General features: G+C 50.0%; 2 long non-coding RNA genes across 2 annotated transcripts; both read right to left on the reverse strand.

Moving 5' to 3' along the window:
* Nucleotides 1-538: 538 nt before the first annotated feature.
* LOC121133723 lies at nt 539-3,345 on the reverse strand. The gene is made up of 3 exons (XR_005870694.1): nt 3,307-3,345; nt 1,689-2,158; nt 539-790 (listed from the first exon to the last, which is right to left on the reverse strand). It is a non-coding gene; the product is annotated as an uncharacterized LOC121133723 (long non-coding RNA).
* A 6,485-nt stretch (nt 3,346-9,830) lies between these two features.
* LOC121133730 lies at nt 9,831-15,032 on the reverse strand. Its single transcript, XR_005870704.1, has 2 exons — nt 14,297-15,032; nt 9,831-10,024 (listed from the first exon to the last, which is right to left on the reverse strand). It is a non-coding gene; the product is annotated as an uncharacterized LOC121133730 (long non-coding RNA).
* Nucleotides 15,033-15,573: the final 541 nt, after the last annotated feature.

Consider the following 15,573-nt stretch of genomic DNA (forward strand, 5'->3'; position numbering starts at 1 on the left):
CAAAACCCGGGCAAGCTCCAGGCCCCAGCATGGCCTGTGTTACGGAAGACTCTTCGTTCTTCTTCACGACGGGGTGCGGGGTGGGACAGGAGAAGCCTTGTCCCCAGCACTGGGAACTACTCCCTTGGGGAGGGCTGTATGGCTGCAGCCCTGAACCTGATCTCATTAGTGCCAGGCGACCATGTCATGAAAGGACCTTTCCCGAGGTCACACACAACAAAAATGGTTAAAATGTCCCCGAGCTCTTCTCCCCATGGCTGGGCCTTGTGACCCAGGGCTCTGCTCACCTAAGGTTCTAGAATAGGAAAGAGAAGCCTGAGCAGGGAGACCCATCCTCAGGTAGGGTCCTGAGGACTCCCCCATCGCCGTGTCACCTGGGCTGTGACGTCAGGGGTTGTACAGCACAGGGAGGTATCCAGTTAGGGAGCAACACAACACCAGGAGGTGTCCTTGCTAGGTTCTCTGGTCAGGCTGGCTCTGTGGGGTCATCGTGTGGCTGTGTCTCCTCTTGGAGGGACAAGGATGACTGGAGTTTCAGTGACCCAGGAAGCCAGTACAATGTATGAGATTCACAAGACCAGGATAATACACAGTAACAATTTCTGGGGAGACCAGGATAATACACAGTAACTGTTTCTGGGGAGACCAGTCTCTGAAGTTGGCGCAGATGACTGAAAACCAGGCAGGGGCACAACTTTCATGAGTCTTCAGTCATTCTGAGAAGGTAATTCTGCCGCCTTTGAGTACACCCCTGTAATGTGTAGTCTTCCCACCAGCCTGGTACCCAGAGCTGCATCAGTCCCAAATGAACACACAGGAGGCTATATTAGTTATAAAGCCGTTGGCCATTTGCTTGGTTTCTTATCGGCTAGCTCTGACTTAATTATTAACCCATAACTGCTAATCTGAGTATTCCCACATGGTCTTCTCTTCCCGGAGAAAGGGTCCGGACCTCTTACTTCTCTGACGTCCTACATGGTGACTGACTGTGCCTCTATTTCCCAGAATCCTCCTCGATTCCTAGTCCCACCTATCTTGCTTCCCTATTGGATAACAGTGCTTTATTTATACCAATCAGACAAGCATATACGCAGAAGGACTTCCCCCATCGTACCCCTGTAGGTAACCCTCACTCACACCCCTGTAGGCAACCCCTCACTCACACCCCTGTAGGTAACCCTCACTCACACCCCTGTAGGCAACCCCTCACTCACACCCCTGTAGGCAACCCCTCACTCACACCCCTGTAGGTAACCCTCACTCACACCCCTGTAGGCAACCCCTCACTACACACCCCTGTAGGTAACCCCTCACTACACATCCCTGTAGGTAACCCCTCACTACACACCCCTGTAGGTAACCCCTCACTACACACCCCTGTAGGCAACCCCTCACTACACACCCCTGTAGGCAACCCCTCACTCACACCCCTGTAGGCAACCCCTCACTACACACCCCTGTAGGTAACCCCTCACTACACACCCCTGTAGGCAACCCCTCACTCACACCCCTGTAGGCAACCCCTCACTCACACCCCTGTAGGCAACCCCTCACTACACACCCCTGTAGGCAACCCCTCACTACACACCCCTGTAGGCAACCCCTCACTACACACCCCTGTAGGTAACCAGAATACCCACACTCATTTACTACTTAGATGTAGGTGAACAGTGTCTTAGGACCCTTACCGTTGCCCTGTCTCAGGTGGACACACATTTGCTCGTATCTCCCTGCCCAGGAAAATGTGTCACAAATGTCACGGTGTGGGAGGCGTTTCAAATGTACCCTCTCAGTGGTGCGCGGAGAGAGAACAACATATCGGGAACAGAAGAATGCTAGAGTTTGGGTCTGGGATGCCCCCCAAGGCCTTCGTGTTAAAGCTTGGTCTTCAGCCTGGTGTCAGGGAAGGTGACACCTTTGAAGAGGGGGCCAAGGGGAAGTTTTAGATCAGTGGGGAGTGGGCCTTTGTCTCCGTCAGTGTTCTATGGCTGTGAAGAGACACCCTGACGGTGACAACTCCTAGGAAGGAGAACGTTGAATTGCGTTGAATTGCGGGCGTCTTGTACAGAGGTTTAGTCCATTGTCATCATGGCAGGAGCAGGGTGGCCGGCAGACAGGCATGGTGCTGGAGGAGGAGCTGAGGGTTCCAAGTCTGGATCTACATGCAGCAGGAAAAGATTCTGGGTGTGGTGTGGGTTTCTAAAACCTCAAAGCCTCCCCCCCCCCCCCCCCGTGACTCACTTCCTCCAGCCTGGCCACACCTCCTGATCCTTTCAAATGGTGTCCGCCCCTTAAGCATTCAGACACAGCATGGGGGGGCATCTTATTCAAACCACCAGGGCCCTCAGGCTGATGTCCTCCCCCCTGTGCTTCCTGGTCACCACGAAGTGAGAGACTTTGCCCTGTGGAGGCTCAAAGTTGATTCCGTCTTCTTTGATCATTCCACGCTTTATTTACTGAGGCAGGCTCCTGCTGAACCTGGGAACTCACTGGTTCTGGCCAGCCTAGCTAGCCAGCTGGCGCTCCCGGATCCCCCGTCTCCGTAGCACCCAGCCCGCACATACTGTGCTCTGCTCCTTTTAAACATAGATTAAGACGACCCAAAATCCCATCCCCCGTGCTCGCATGACGATGCTTCCTCCACGGAGCCTCCTGGCGAGACCCTTATACAGATTCCAGCCTTAGTTCCTCCTTTATTTCCAGTGTGAGCCTGGCATGCGCGGTTGGAAGTGGCAGCGACAGTGATGTTTGTATGTAGTTGTCAACCTTTGGGTGAGCCGCTTCCTCCATCCAGATCTCACTTACTCTTCGTCTAAGGAACTAACGTTCCCCAGGGGCGAGCACACACGATGTACACTTTGTTGGTCCTTTGGAAGGTTAAGCCTGTCTCCTCAAACGCATCTGCCCCAAAGACTTGCTGGTCCGTTCTGAATACATATACTATTACTTTCTTACCTGACAAAAGCGACTCAAGGGGTCGGGCGTTGGTGGCGCACGCCTTTAATCCCAGCGCTTGGGAGGCAGAGGCAGGTGAATCTCTGTGAGTTCGAGGCCAGCCTGGTCTACAGAGCGAGTTCCAGGACAGCCTCCAAAGCCACAGAGAAACCCTGTCTCAAGGGGTGTAAAGGGAGGCTTTTTTCTTGTGAGAAAGCCTTCCCGCCAGCCTGGTTCCAGAGCTGCATCAGTCCCAAATGAACACACAGGAGGCTATATTAATTATGAAGCTGTTAGCCTTGCTTGTTTCTTACTGGCTAGCTCTGACTTAAATAATTACCCCATAATTGTTAATCTAAGTATGTCTCTTACCGGAGAAGTTTCCGGGCTTCCTACCCCATGGCGTTACATCTCGACTCTCTGTGTTCTCCTTCCCAGAATCCTCCTGGACTCCTAGTCCCACCTATCTAGATTCCTAATGGCCAGCAGTGCTTTATTGACAAAGGACTTCCCCAACAAAGGGGGAAAAAGAAAAAGCAACTCAAGGGAGGAAGGGCTTGTTTCTGCTCACAGCTTGGGGAACGCAGCCAGTCCGTGGTGGCGGCAGGCCAGAATGTGGGGTGCGTGGCACATCCCCTCAGGAAGCGAGGAGTGAAGAATGCTTCCTTCTTCTCCCTGCGTTGTTCAGCGTGGCACCCAGCTCACCGGGTGATGCCACCCACATTCTGTGACGCCTCCCTGGAAACATTCTCGCCGACACACACCGCAGTTTGTCTCCTAGGGGGTCTCGTCCAGTCAAGATGGCAGAAAGGATGAAGCCGCCACCCCTCGTCTCGTTTACCATGGTGAGCGGCTATATGACATCATGACCCTGTCCCATACCCTGTTTGTAGCCGCCCCGCATCTAATAGCTGGGGGATGATTATGCAGCTTTGTCCTTTTGAAGAACGTCTCCATAAAAGGTTTCAGGGAGTTTTACGAAACAAACAGCCCCACCCTCCCGGGTGACAGGTGAGGCAGAGGCTTGGTGCAGCCGGAGGCTGAGTCATAGACAGCAACAGAGCGGGGTTCTCCCCTGGCTAAGGCTCCACCTCACAGACTTCCTGGAAATGTGTAGATTATTCACGGCATTTCTATTGCAGAAACACGTCTCTCCAGGTTCAGGTACTTCCCCAGGACAGGAGGTTAGCAAGATGACCCGCTCAGCAAAGCCAGGATGCCCTGTTCCGTTTTCCTCCACCTTCTACCCAGTGACTTGGCCCTTTGCGCTCCTCTGATGGACCTGGCAATACTGACTGCCCTGCAGTTATTAAGCCCTCACAGATCTTAGGGTTCCACACAGATAAGGGCAAAGGCAAGACCCTCTGAGAATGACAGAAGGATTTCCGAGTCCCTCAGACTTCCCCATCGCTTTGGAGCCTAAAACAGTCTCCCTTCTTGCCAAGTGGCTTTTGAACGACTGTTTTCCAGTTCTCCCGTGTAGATAGGGAGCGACGAATGCATTCTTCAGAAGTATTCGCGAGCATGCCCAGAGGTTAGTGAGAAAAGACAGCATTTAACCAGGCCAAATAACACCAGTTTTGTCTTCCTCCCAGAAGTGCCCTGAGCTCAGAGCCTCAGCCGGGCTATTTTCTCCAGTATCCTAAAAGATGGGGTCCAATAAAAGACAGTGAGGTTTTGCTCCCACATAGAAAAGTCACGTTTACAAGCAAATAGAGGGACTCCTCAGTGATGAACATACAGGGGAAAAAAAACCAAAACCAAAAAATAAAAAACCCCAAAACTTCTGAGGAACTAAAGGCATTGTGACTAGAACCAAGCACTTAACTATTGCCGACTAAGAGAGGCCCTTGTGGGGGCGGGGGGGGGGGGACACCTCGGCACTGACTCAGTTTCCACACCGCCATACCAAGTCACAGGCGAGCTGACTTTTCGGACCACAGTCAGAAGAAAGCCAGAGCGCTTGCAAAGGGAGAGCGGACCGAACAAGGGTCAGATAACGGTAGTGGCAACTGGGAAAGAGGCAAAAACCAAACATGTCTAGAACTTCATTTAAGAGTATGTGTCCATTAAAAATAAAATAAATCTCGAAGAAGACCTATTAGCCGTAACTGTATGACTCAGGAGGAAAAGGTAAGGTCTCATTCATCCGCCTTTGCGGCATAAGGAGGGATGGTGTGGACCCCTTGGGTCTGGCCGCAAGCCTGAGCTTCAGGCAGCAGAGCCATCCCCTGAGGGGGATGTGGTATTGGTCCTCAAGGAAGGGCTCTCCGGGCCGTCATTCCTGCGCCACGCTAATGGAGTACCCAGAGGCTGGCTGGCTTCCTCCCTGACTCATAGTTTATGGCAGTGGCTGGCTTCTCAAGGCTTCCCCAGTAAAAATCGGGGAGCAGCTCTTCAGGGCTTGGCGGGGAGCCCCACGCGCCTTTGATGGCAGTGTCTGAAGCAAGGCCTGGCTTCCTTACAGGGTAATTATCTTTCAGGTCACCCTGTGGACAGATGCTGCAACACGACCTTTTGGACATGAGGGGCGATCGACGGAGACGCTACATGCAACATTCGGGGTCTTGGGAGAGGCCATCAGGGCTGTGGGAAATGGGTCTGAGAAATGGATGTTTGTGTGTGTGTGTGTGTGTGTGTGTGTGTGTTTTGGTTTTGGTTTTTGAAGACAGGGTTTCTCTGTGTAGCTTTGGATCCTGTCCTGGAACTCACTCTGTAGACCAGGCTGGCCTCGAACTCACAGAGATCCACCTGCCTCTGCCTCCCGAGTGCTGGGATTAAAGGAGTGTGCCACCAACACCCGGGGAAATGAATACCTTTTATGTCCAGCCTTCTGAGGCTGGCCATCGCTAAGCTCCAACTATTGTGAAGAGCAGTTTCCCATTGACCCTCGTCAGCTCCTTGGTCTCCCCTCCCCCCCAGAAGAGACTTGATGTGAGTGTAGGCTTGAAGTCACCCTCAGGTGCCCTTCCTCAGCATACAGTCCACTTTCTTCCCTGAGACAAGGTCTCTCAGTTGTATCTGAGGATCTGTCTGTCCCTGCCTCCCCAGGATAAGCACAGGCCACCATGCCTTGGTTTTTAGTGGATCCTGAAGTTGAACTCAGGTCCTTAGGCTTGTATGGTAAGTACATTATAAACCAAGTCTCTCCCCAGCCACCCCCTGCCATTTTTGACAAAGGGTCTCTTGTTGTAGCCCAGGCTAGCCTCAAATTTGAAAGACCCCCTCATGTCCCAGTGTCTCAAGTGCTGAGGTTACAGGCTTGAGCCCCCATGTCTGGTTATCAGCTGACCCTCGTAGCTCTAAACAAGTCAAGTAGCCTACCTGGCATGTTGAAACACTAACAATGATGATTGAAGCACACGTTCATGCCTTTAATCCTAGAAGTTAGAGGCAGGCGGATCTCTGTGAGTTCGAGGCCAGCCTGGACTACAGAGCGAGTTCCAGGACAGGATCCAAAGCTACACAGAGAAACCCTGTCTCGAAAAACCAAAAATCAATCAATCATCAATCAATCAATCAGTCAATGATAATCGAAGCAGGTGGTGAGAGAGGAGATGGTGACACTTCCCAAATGTCCCCCAAATCTGCCCCACCCACCTCATCTCCTGGCCAGATAATCTTCAGGGTCGCCTAAAGTCATCAAGATGAAAGTGAGCAGGTGACATTTTTAGGATATCCATGGGAAGATCCCCCCCCCACACACACAAACGTTTCCTGGATCTAGTCTTCTGGACCAACAGGGAGCCACAAGCCACACACCCCTGAGCGTTTGAAAAGCAGACTCTCAGATTGGGGACAGACGCGAAACAACCTCGAATTAACTAATCACTCTTACATGGATTTCCTAATGAAATGCTTACGTTTTGAATGCTTTAAACTCACTGTGATTAAAACCGATGGCAGCGTTTCTTTTTTGCGTTTTCAAACGAGGGAGTGGACAACTCAGAGTTACGTGAGGGGCTCGCACTCAAAATGTCCTGGTCATGGCTGCCCCGGGTACCTCCTTCCTCTCAGACAGCCACGTTGACGTCATTAGCCAACTCCCCCAGACTCTCAGAGAAAAAGACTCCCTGCTGCAACAGTCTGGACCTCCGGGGGATAAGGAAGAACACTAACACAGACTGTAGGTACCAGAGAAAAGTCTGTAGTGATGAAAAAAAAAAAGAGCCACACCCATCGATTCCGCTCAATTCCCAACCAGGTGCAAAGGACGCTGTGGGGTATTTGAGCAAACTGTGTTACCTTGCCTGCCCCGGGGGCACCTGATTGGTTTAATAAAGATTTGAATGGCCAATAGCTATGCGGGAGAGAATGGGCGGGACTTCCGGGTGGAGAGAGAGGAACCGAGGGTTAGAGACACCAGCGGGACACAAAGGGAGTTAAATGAACGGAATGGAGAGGTAAGAGCCACAAGGCAGGGTGTAGATTAATAGAAACCGGTTTAATCTAAGTTATAAGAGTTGGTTGGGGGACAAGCCTCAGCTAAGGCCAAACTTTGATAATTAATAATAAGTTAGAAAGGAAATGTTAGGTTGTGGAGGGTGGCAGGGGGAGGTGGGGGGGAGGTCGTCAAGGAAGTTGAAACTGCCCTTAGTTCAGCAAGTATTTACCGAGAATTCACAGCCTCCCCAACGCGGGAATGAGCGACCATACACCATCATGCTTTAAAATTATGAATAACCATTAGTTGATTTTTTTTTTCTTTTTGTATGTTTTAACAACTTTCGGGCTTCAGAGACCACCAGAAGCCAGCCGAATTGTGGGGAGGCGATAACTTCTTACTGGCGTCTGGCTTCTGGTGTATTGGAAAGTCTGCAGAATATGGTGGGGGAGGGAGGGAGGGAGCTTACTTTGAAGTACTCTGCCCCTCTCGTGGATTTTGCCTATGGCGGGTGTCTTGTTGGGAACACCTCGTGCCACAAGGCACACTTGTCTCCTGATACTGTCTACTGGGAACACGACACCCCCCCCCCCATTCTTCCACAGACTACACATAGACTCCTAATCCCTCGGTCTTTCTCATCCTGGGCCTTTTTGTTTCAGAGCTTCTCGATGAACGAAGAACAGCTGTTCTAGAATAGTCTGCGCCCCCCCCCCTTCCACTCATTTGTTAAAATTCCATTTGTTTTACTGGCTTGTGGAGTTTTGGTCCCCTTTACTTTACACTTCTCAACGAGTGCCCGTGGATGTAAATCCTCCTGGGAGCTTTGGTCGAGCATACCAGCCCCGGGGGACTCCACGCTTTAAGCCCGAACCAACATTTAGGTGTTCTTGCTATAAATAAAGTTGAGAAGGTGTTGTTTAATGCGTTCTGTAGAGAAGCAGGAGCCCCACTGGAATTATGGGACGTTTTGCAGTTGATCTAGTTAGCTTGATACTAGACTTCTCCCTTGTGGTTGTAGTTCAGATTTCCTCCCTGTGTGTTATTGTGTTTGAAGGTTGGTTAGGGCAACATACAGTTCATTTACCACCCTTTCTTGGTGGTGCTCTGTTCCAGTGTATATTTACCTGTTAAACAATTAACATCCACGGTCCCCTGCAATTGATTTTTTACCTTCTCCTTTCTCTCCAGGACTCCAGGCTGTGTCAGAGGGACTAGCTAAGCTTTGCTCTTCTCTCATGGGCAGTTAAATGAACAAGCTGAGCTTCCTGAGTGGGGAGTGGGCCTGGCCTCCATTAACACAATGGGTGTGTCCTGTCCCCACACTTGGGAGGGAGTTTCAAGCTTTGATGGCTGATCCCCAGTCTACCAAAATACAGCTGTCCCCTGGAGTGCCTTCGTGCCTCTACAGCAGGAGACGAGGTGAGTGGGGAGGGGTGGGGGGTGGCCTGGGGTCGTTCTTCTCCACCTGGCTTCCACCTCTGGGAGCAGGAACGTTCCCGAGTGTGTATCCGAGTGTTTGAAGACCAGACAGCCGCAAACAACATTTCTGTTTACAAACTTCTGGGTGGACCCTGGTCACGTGACCACTTGGCTGCAAGAGACACTGGGAAATGTAGTTTTTGGCCGATTCAATGTGGCCACAGATAAATCTTTTTTTTTAAAAAGACTTATTTATTTATTTATTACATATACAGTGTTCTGCCTACATGCCAGAAGAGGGCATCAGATTGAATTGTAGATGGTCGTGAGCTACCACGTGGTCGCTGGGAATTGAACTCAGGTCCTCTGGAAGAGCAGTCAGCGCTCTTAACCTCTGAGCCATCTCTCCAGCCCCCAGATAAACCTTCTTATCATGGGAAATGAGCATAGACTGAACAGACTCTCAGCCAGAGCAGGTATTACCCGTTGTCTCGAGAGCTGGGACCCCAAGTTCAGAGTGAGAAGTCCCAGGTCACATCTGGGGTCACGGCTTCTCTGCATACCTGGATATCCCCTGCTGCCCGAGGGCAACGGCGGCTTGTTTTCAGGGCCAGCAAATTTGTTTCCTACCTTTTAAAAAAAAATTTAAGGGTTTGAACTCATCACCCTGTCTTCAACTTCCAGTACATTGGATGGGACTTAGGGGGTGGTCCTCTACATAGATCAATGCTGTTTTCAGGACATCAAGGAGCAGGGCACTGATGTATAGTTTAAAAACAGAGCAGGCTGCCTGACAGGCCTGGAGACTTCAGCAGACACTCTGGCTCTCCTTGTGCACTGCAAAGTGAGGCTGGGGGAGGCCTTGGGGACAAATCTTTCCCAGTGCAGTTGGTGTTTGAATTGCTCCACGCCCCTTCTTGGCAAGCCACTCTGCAAAAAACACAATGGCATGCAGCAAGCATAAGAAGAAACACTGGTTACCCAAAATAGATGGATTTCCAATTAAGAGAAAAAGAAAGATTTCTGTGACCGTCTCTCTACAATAGTCATTAAACACACCGTCTAGAACAGGAGGACACAGACAAAAAGAAAAAAGGAAAAAATATATAATTCAGGGAAGTAGAACAGAGAAGTAATTGGCCCTGGCAATTACTCCTGTCGCTGGCCAGGTGGTAAACTATCAATCAGAACTTCATGGTTCCCCACCGTTCTTCATCAGACGAACCCCAATTTCTTATCCAGGCATGTAGGACTGCCAAAATTAAGGCTTTAATTCTTATGAACCTAGAGGAAAAGATACCATGAGCTGATAAAAATAGGTGCAAGAAAAGCAGGATAAAGGCAGAGAGAGAGAGAGGGAGAGAGAGAGAGAGAGATCAACTCTCATGGTTAAATTAGATCAATGTGCAGATCGAAAATGCCAGGAAGCAAAAAATGAGAAAAATATTAAAAATCACCAAATCAATAAGAAAGATTAAAAAGCATCAGAAAGCCACAAAATCCCCAAAATATTAGACACAACTCTTCTCAGAAACATAAGCAATAAAGATGAATATATATACATATATATATTTATTTATGGTTGAAAGATAAAACAATGGATAGCTGAGAGATATTCTAGCTGCTAAGTGGGATAAACGTTATTATTTGAATGTCAATTTGCTCAATAATCAAAAAAAGACTTCCTTTGTTGTTTGGGATTTTTGTGTCATTGTCTTGTTTTGAGACAGGGTCTAATGTATTGCTGCCCAGGCTCAGGCTCAATGTGTAGCAAAGAATGAACTTGAACTTCTGACCCTCCTACCTCTACCTCCAGAGCTCTGGGATTATAGACATATGTCACCACACTCAGTCTGTACAACGCTGGGGATTGAACTCCCGGCTTCAGCGTGTATTGGTGGGACAGCGTTCTACCAGCTGAGCTCTGTCCCCAGTTCCAACATAGATTTCCAGAGAGAATGTAGCACGTCATGTAACATTCTTTCCTTTTTCCCTTAAACACTGTTTTCAGCTTGCATCTTGAGTTGCTGTTAAAAAACAAACAAACAAAAAAACGTGTTTCTGTGGGGTGGGTGGCCAGGGATGAGCCGGAAGACACGGGTGTCGCTAGAGCGACGTGTGGGTCATGACGCCTTTGGGGTGGTCCAATGACCCTTTCCCAGGGGTCGTCTAAGGGCACTGGGGCACTGGGAGATGCGAATATTCACGTTAAAATTCATAAAGGTGGCAAATTTAGGTTATGAAGTAGCAACAAAGTAATTTTGTGGCTGGGGGGGGCACCACAACATGAATTGCGTGAAAGGGTCCCAAACGTGAAAATCCCTGCTCTAGGGGAGGGTGGTGCAAACGAGTCCCAAGCTCACACTCAGTAGCGTGGCAGTGGACACGCTAACATGTAGGACAGGAGGACGGAGACGGTGACTTCTCATGGTTGCATCTTATCCTCAACCCCCCCCCCCATTGCTGCTTTCTGTGTCAGGGTCTGCGGGAGTGGATGAGGGGATGAGGGCCAGAAAGCAGCCTTTCTCTGCTGGAGGAGTAAGTTCACCCGTGTCATGAAGTGTCAGTCCCCCTTTGCAACCTGAAGCTTGCCTCAAGGCTGGCCAAGCCACAGACACGGAGTCCCCTTGCGTGGAGAGCGAGCTTGTCAAAGCTCCTGTCCCGGGACTGAGGACGCTGGGTTGGTGGATTCCCCTAGTTCTTTAACAAAATGAGATATTTTGTTGCATTCTTTTTAAATACAGGCCCTGGTATCCCTTTTCTCCTTAATGGTATTCTCAGCCCTCAGCAGGGAGTGGGGCTGAACCAAAGCAGGAAACTGATACCTTACTGAGAGCTGAAACTGAACTCAAGCGACAGTGTTGTTCTGTCTTTGAATCTTGAATTGGATCTGACCTGGACAAAAATCCAGAAAATTCCTATCCTATTCCTTCTCTGCAAAAACAGTGCAGAGGACTAGCCTAGACCTTTTCTGAATTCTGAAGACGCTTGATCTTTTCTTTTCTTTTTTCCAGACTTCTCTGTGGGTCTCTCTCTCTCTCAGCATCACTCTCTCCATTCCTTGGGGATGGCTGTATCACCTTTTTTCATTTTCTTCCTGACTTGTTCATTCATTGTATGAATCTGTGTGCATAAGTGATCTCTCTAAACATTTGATCCCTGATTGGATCCTTTTGTGGAAATCAGGGTTCAAATCATGTTACACAAGGACCTTGCTATGGCCCGAGTGCTTATGGTCTCTAAACTCAAAATGCTGGATCTTAATCTCCAGTATGGTAGTAATAAGCGATGGGCCTTCAGAGGTACTGGGCCCTCGTGCATGTGAGTCAGTGCTCGTCTGAGAGAGGAGAAAGTGTTCTCCCCGTCCACTGAGTGCAGACACGCGGAGCATATATGAGAACCAGAACTTCAGTGGACACCAACTCTGCTGGCACCTTGATCTTGAACTTCCAGCCTTCAAAACCTGGAGCAATAAACAGTTGCTTGTAAATCACCCAGCTAAAGGCAGATTGTTCCGGGCAGCCTGGCCTGCTAAAGACCAAGCCCATTGGCGAAGCAAGTTCCAAGGGCAGGAGGGTCGGCTTAGCTCCAGCTCCCTGCATCTCCAGAGCCGTCCTCATTCCTGTCCTCCTGTCCTGTGGCAGCTCCTTCCTGCCTTACACTGCTTTCGCCTTGCATTTCCTGTTGTTTGCAACTGAGGTGGAGCTCTGGGGCCACAGGCTTGGGTGTCTCACTCTTGCTTGGTCCAGGATCCTTACCACCGTAGGTTGGTGCCACAACGGACAGCAAGGGTTCTCAAAGCTTTGCCAACAGACTGTTCCCCTTTGAAGCCAACGATCCCCAGGCCCTGCCAAATGCCTGAGCCTTGTCCCCAATCCCTGTGCATCTCACGACTCCAGTTTCTTGGGGAGTTCAGTACTATCCCACTTATTTTACAGTTTGCGGTCACTGTCCCTTCAGGATGACAGGGTGCAATCCACTACCGTTTAGATGCCAGCGGAAACGCTGCCACACTTCTTTACTTACTTAAACAGAAACCAGCTAAACCAGAATGAAATCAGCCTACCAGAACCCCTCCCACCCCATTCTGCATCTGGGCTCGGGCTGACAGCAGGCGACCTTTGGGTGAAGTTGGCACTAAATGCCAAGGGTGACATTTTCAGCACAGAGCTTGCCTTCCGGAGGCAGTGGCTCTCCAGGCGTTCATCAGGGATGTAAGATATCTTGTTTGAGACCAGGAAGGAATCTGCCTTCCTCCTCTCTCCCTCTCTCCCTCTCCTTCCTCCCCCCATTCTTCTGCTCCCTATTTCTGTCCATCTGGATGGGCATGGAGTGGGTTCGGCTTACTCCCTTTAGCTGTCAAAGCCTGAGACCTCTCTCTGCAGAGCGGTTCCTCTGGAGAAGGCTCTCATACACTCCCATAGGCCCCTGGCCAGGGTCTCCTTTGGCTCTTTTATGGGCCGGTAGACTTGGTGGCCTTTAAAGAATTGTGAGAGTGCGATGTGTGTATGTGGAGGTCAGGGGACAACCTTCAGGAGTCGAGGACTTGAACTCAGGACTTGGGGCTTGTGCAGCAAGTGCCTTTACCTGCTGAGCCATAGTGCCAGCCCCGCTGGGTGGTCTTTGGCAATGGCAGCACTTTTTTAATTTACTGTTTTATTATTTATTTGTGGTGTGGGATTGATCCTGGTGCCTTGTACATGCCTTCCCTGAGCTGTGCTCCCAAACCTGTTCTGAACAAGGTCTTACTAAACTGTCGAGCCAGGCCATGAGTGCGCTCTAACATCACCTCGGCAGGGCTCTGGGCCATTTGGGCTTTGAGTCTGGCTTTTGTCTTCACTCAGGCTGATGGAATAATTCACTGGCTGGTGAGTACGGCAGGACACACAGGTCTATCGTGGTTCAAGTCCAGACTAGATCCACATCGGACACACTAGCCAAGCAAGAGGGACAGGGGGAGTTTCAGGACTCTCCTGGGGAGGAAGGGCTCCCAAGGCAATGGCTAGGACCATTGCTAAGGACGAGCAGCAGCCAAGAGAGTCATCCTGGGCTCTGGCGTAAAGTCCAGTCCTACTAAGCTACCCGCGCCAGCAAATTCTCCAGGTTCTTTTGAACCCCACCTGTAAAGCGTAGACAATCTTAATGTCTGTTTCATGTTTTCTCGTAACAATCAACTGAGCGATAACAACGTAGCAAGCATCCAGTCTAGAGTCTGGTACTCGGTAGGAGTTCAGCAATGCCAGTTGTTGTCACTGGTAGTAAAATAGCAGCCACTGCTCACCTCGGAAGAGCAATGTGTGCAAACTTGACTTGGGACTCTGCCCCTGGGACAAATTTTGGAGGTAAAAGCCTCAGGAAGGATTTCCTCATAGGGTAGGGATCACAGCCTGAGACTTGTCATCTCGAACTTCCCCTGTGGTGCAGTGGGGTGCAGCAGAGGATATCAAAGCCTACGCAAAAGCTCCCCAACCCAGCTCCCCTGGAGGAGAAGAGGGACAGGAGGCTGCTGTGGCAGTCACAGGCTCATAGAGTGAAGCTCCCTCCCTCCCATCTCACCTGCAAGATTCTCTGTCAACCCTTGTCGCTCCTAGGTAACAGTGATGTTCCGGCAGGAGGATGTCTGGCCACTGCTGGAAGAGGTTAAAACCCCGGACCTCACCCATGATGGGCTGGTGCTGGTAGGCACAGCGGTGTCTAACCGACGACTAAATTGACAGGAAAGGCTTGATGTGTTTGTCCCCGCCCACCGGCATGCATGAAGACGCTTGGCGGCCAGGGCCAGGGTGACACAGTTGGGAAGCGGAGCCTTTGAGAGAACTCCTTTCTTCCCCTGGAGACTTGATTGTTTCTCTGAGGTGGGATGCCCTAAAGCGGGTTCACACCTTGCCTCCCTCCCTCATCTCCTCCTCCGCACACTCACACCCGCCCCACACGACTAAGTCACCTGTGTTAAGCCACAACGCGCGAGGGACCTGGATGGACATAGCCACGTGGCCCTGAGCCACCCTGCCTCGGGAACTGTGAGCTGAGTAAACACCTCCTCTTTTTAAATGGTCTAGTCTCAGTGATTCTGCTATGGAAACAAAGGGAACAAAAAACAACACCACAAATAACAGGGCAGTGACGGCATCATGAACGTCATCTAGACTGAGGGCTGAGGCATGGGTAGTGTGGAAATGGAAAAGAAAAAAATGGAGAGTTATAGAGAATGATGAAGACCCAATTTACAGCTTTTTTATATCTGCCTATCCATCTATCTATTTTGTTTTGTTTTGTTTTGTTTTGTTTTTGAGACACAGTTTCTCTGTAGCTTTGGAGCCTCAGTTAGAACTCACTCTGTAGACCAGGCTGGCCTCAAACTAACTGAGATCCATCTGCCTCTGCCTCCCGAGTGCTGGGACTAAAGGCGTGTGCCACCACCACCTAGCTACAGCGTTTTTAAACCTGAGTTTAGCACCACAGACTGAAGAGATGTCCGAACAGCTAGACTAGAAAACACCCTTTGCTTACTAACTCAGAACTGTGTTACCACCGACGAGCTTGCCTTTCGTTACTAAATACTGAGAAGCATGGGAACATTTCTGTTGCAGGTTCATCCTGGCAGTTTTTTGTTTTTTGTTTTTGTTTTTTTCACAGCAAGCCGACACTACCCAGTTTCTCAACACTCCGGGAAACAAACCCGTGTTGGAGTTAAAAGTCAGTCTTGTCTGTCTTAGTCACAAGTCAAGAGTCACGAGGCGGCTCACCTTTGGTTAGAGAGAGCACATACAGAGATTATAACGATTTTAAAGAAAAACAGTTACAATGGTCCTGTTGTGTGCTCCCAACATCAA

This window comes from Mesocricetus auratus, unplaced genomic scaffold, assembly GCF_017639785.1.
Source record: "Mesocricetus auratus isolate SY011 unplaced genomic scaffold, BCM_Maur_2.0 Super-Scaffold_100023, whole genome shotgun sequence".
Taxonomy (NCBI): domain Eukaryota; kingdom Metazoa; phylum Chordata; class Mammalia; order Rodentia; family Cricetidae; genus Mesocricetus; species Mesocricetus auratus.